The sequence below is a fragment of the Pinus tabuliformis genome, chromosome Q (genome assembly GCF_031772625.1).
Source record: "Pinus tabuliformis cultivar Carrire ecotype Pingquan chromosome Q, CPIR1, whole genome shotgun sequence".
NCBI lineage: Eukaryota > Viridiplantae > Streptophyta > Pinopsida > Pinales > Pinaceae > Pinus > Pinus tabuliformis.
The window spans coordinates 921,719,837-921,723,971 of record NC_142296.1 but is presented as its reverse complement, the minus strand read 5'-3'; positions in this window follow the sequence as shown (position 1 = coordinate 921,723,971).

Sequence of the window (4,135 nt, the reverse complement as noted above, 5' to 3'; positions counted from 1 at the left end):
TGGTGCGTATGAATTACTAGAACACGCAGAAACACTAATGCGCATACCGTTGCTGATATGTATTGATTACGTTTTTTTTTTTGTGCTTTGGGATTGGCGCGGGATTTAAGAAAACAGTCGCGCCAAAATACTGAAATGGCGCGGTCCCGTTTTAATTAAGTGCGCCAATGCGCTAATGAGCCGATAGGCGCGCATTTGAGTGGAATTCTCACGCCATTTTGTTGTAACTTACAACGTTTTTAAATTGGCGCGGTTCTTGCGGTTATTAGCAAGCGCCATTTGTTTTTTAAATTGAAACTTGAGATTTGTACAACAAAACAAAGGGGGTAAACTGAGACATAGGCACTTATTGTGATTCATTTGTTTTTAAATTGAAATTGGAGATTCTTTGATTTAGACGAGATGGCGAAAACTCAGAGTGCCCGATTTGAAATCGAGAAATTTAATGGCAAGAATAATTTCGAGATCTGGAAGGTAAAGATGCATGATCTGCTGGAACAACAGGGCGTGGCAAAGGCGTTGTTGGGCAGATCCAAACTGCCTTATCCCATGACAGATGATGAGTGGAATGAATTGGATGGAAGAGCCTTGAGCGGAATTCGGTTGTGTTTGGCTGATGATGTTTTATTTAACATCGTGTCAGAGAAGACTGCAGCTGGCTTGTGGACGAAGTTGGAGAAGCTGTATATGACAAAATCCTTGACAAATCGGATTCTCCTGAAGCGGCAGCTATACAGTCTGCGAATGAAGGAAGGTACTTCCATTACTGACCATTTAAATGTTTTTAATACTTTAATGGTGCAATTAGAAAGCATAGAAGTAAAAATTGAAGACGAGGATAAAGCCATAACTTTATTGTGCTCGTTGCCTGAGTCGTGGGATCATTTTGTCACGTCTATAAGTCTTAGTTCATCTGAAACCATTGAATTTGATGATGTCGTCGGAGCTTTGTTGTCCGAGGAAACTAGGAAGCGGTCGAATGCTGACACCTCTACATCAGAGGCAATGATGGCTAGAGGTCGTTCTAGAGAAAGACACTCTGGTAAGCGCAGCGATTCGCGTTCAAAGTCCAAGGGGAAGAAGAGTAAAGTCAAGTGCTGGTTCTGCGGCAAATCAGGGCATTTGAAGAAGGATTGCTGGAAGCGACAACAAACTTCTAAAGAAGCTTCATCGACAGAAAATAAGGAAGTAAACACGACTGATACAGGTTCAACATCTGGTTCAGGTATGAGCGACAAAGTCTTATTGGTTAATTTGTCAAATCATGATCAACATTGGTTGCTAGATTCCGGTGCATCAAACCACATGTGTATTCATAGAGACTGGTTTAAGACATATAGATCAGTGAATGATGGAGTCGTGTACATGGGTAATGATGTAACATCTAATATTGTGGGAATAGGAAGTATACAACTGCAAATGTTTGATGGGACAACCAAAATGTTAACTGATGTAAGACATGTACCAGATTTAAGAAAAAATCTAATTTCACTGGGGGCACTTGATACAATGGATATAAAACTGTCATTCAAGGTGGAGTAATGAAAATTTACAAAGGTATTTTACTAGTAATGAAAGCTAAGAAAGTAGGAAATCTATTTCAGTTAGAAGGAAGAACAGGGTCAGTTCATGTGTCTACGGTGTCTGAACAGGATAGTAAATCCATTTGCCTATGGCATCAGAGGTTGGGCCATATGAGCAAAAGAGGATTAAATATTTTGGCTGATCGCAAGTTACTTCCTAATCTAAGATTTGGAAAGTTAGATTTCTGTAAACATTGTCTGTTTGGCAAACAAAGTAACAAAAGTTTAAAACAGGCAAACATACTAGTAAAGGAATACTTGATTATATCCATTCAGATGTTTGGGGTCCAGCACCTACAACCTCGTATGGTGGCTCGTCGTATTTTGTGTCGTTTATTGATGACTTTTCTAGGAAAGTATGGGTCTACATGTTGAAAAGGAAGTCTGATGTGTTTTCTGTTTTCAAGCAGTTTAGAGCATTGGTAGAAAACAACATTGGTAGAACAATAAAATGTTTAAGAACTGACAATGGTGGTGAGTTTACTTCCAAGGAGTTTGACAGCTATTGCAAGGATGCAGGGATCGAGAGACATAAGACCACAGTTTATACTCCTTAGCAGAATGGAGTTGCTGAACGCATGAACAGGACTCTTCTAGAGAGAGCAAGGAGTATGCTGAGTAATGCTGGGATGCAAAAGGAGTTGTGGACGGAAGCAGTGGCAACAACCTATTATGTGATAAACCGATCTCTATCAACGGCAATAGGCTGCAAGATTCCGCAAGAGGTATGGAAAGGACACCCTTGTGACTATTCTAAACTCAGAGTGTTTGGTTGTGATGCATATGCTCTAGTGCCTAAACATCAGCGAACTAAATTAGATCCGAAATCGAAAAGGTATGTCTTTGTTGGGTATGGTGATGGAACAAAGGGATTTAGATTGTGGGATCCTACTACCCGCAAAATCATCATCAACAGAGATGTAAAGTTTGATGAATCCTCTCTTGTACAGTTAGATGTAGATAATAAATTGAAACATGATGATGTATCTGATTTCCAGCACATTCAGTTTGACAACACTTCTGATGATAGTCATGATGACGATGGTTCAGATTCTAGTCATGAACAGGTTTCAGAGTCAGATTATGAACAGGGTTCAGATGGAGGTCATGAACAAGTCGTAGATGGCGATCATGAAGAAGTTCCTACAGATGATAGACAACCAATTGTGGAAGCACCAGAAACATCCTTAAGGAGGTCTACATGGATCAAACGTCCTCCGACAAGGTATGATGATTATGTTACTTCAGTTGCTTTGACCGCTAATGATGATGAACCTTTGTGTTATCAGGACGCTGTAGAAGGTTCAAAGAGTGACAAATGGAAAGCAGCCATGAAGGAAGAAATGATGGCCTTAGGTAAGAATGGCACATGGGATCTGGTTGAACTTCCCAGAGGCAGGAAAACTGTGGGATGTAAGTGGGTGTTCAAGGTGAAACGGGGTATGAATGATACATAAGACAGGTACAAAGCGAGACTAGTTGCAAAAGGGTTTTCTCAGAAAGCTGACATAGACTTTCATGAGATATTTTCACCAGTGGTTAAAATTGTTTCAATTAGAATTGTGTTAGCATTAGTGGCTTTGCTTGATTTAGAATTACAACAACTAGATGTTAAGACTGCTTTTTTACATGGTGATTTAGATGAGGAAATTTATATGGAACAACCGGAAGGGTTTGTTCAGCGTCGCAATGAGAAATTTTTCTGCAGGCTCAAGAAGTCATTATATGGCCTGAAGCAGTTTCCTCGGCAGTGGTATAAGAAGTTTGATTCTTTCATGTTGAGTCAGAAATATGTAAGAAGTGAATATGATCATTGTGTTTACTTTAAGCAGTTAAGTAATGGCATGTTCATTATCTTAGTGTTGTATGTTGATGATATGCTTTTAGCAAGCAAAAGAATTGAAGAAATCAACAGGTTGAAGACTCAGATGGCAAGGACGTTTGATATGAAAGATCTAGGAGCAGCAAGACAGATTTTGGGCATGGAGATTTTCAGAGACAGGAGTAGTGGTAAGTTGTGGCTATCACAACAGAAGTATGTTGAGAAAATACTTTTGAGGTTTGGTATGACTAATGTGAAGCCTGTGTCAGTCCCTTTAGCTTCCCATTTCAAGCTTTCTTCAAGTTTATGTCCTAATTCAGATGAAGAAAAGGAATTTATGTCTCGAATTCCATATGCTAATGTAGTAGGGTGTTTGATGTATGCGATGGTGTGTACGCGACCAGATATTTCACATGCAGTTGGGGTTGTCAGCAGGTATATGGCAAATCCGGGTAAAGAACACTAGTCAGCAGTAAAATGGGTGCTTCGGTATTTGAGAGGCACAAGTAGTTATTATATTACTTACAATAAGAGCAGTGAATCTGTTTGCGGATATGTTGATTCTGATTTTGCAGGTGATTTAGATAAGAGAAGGTCAACTTCAGGGTATGTCTTTACTCTTGCAGGTGGAGCTATTAGCTGGATGTCAAAGCTACAAAACATTGTTGCTTTATCCACTACTGAAGCAGAATACATTGCTGCTTCGCATGCTTGCAAAGAGGATGTTTGG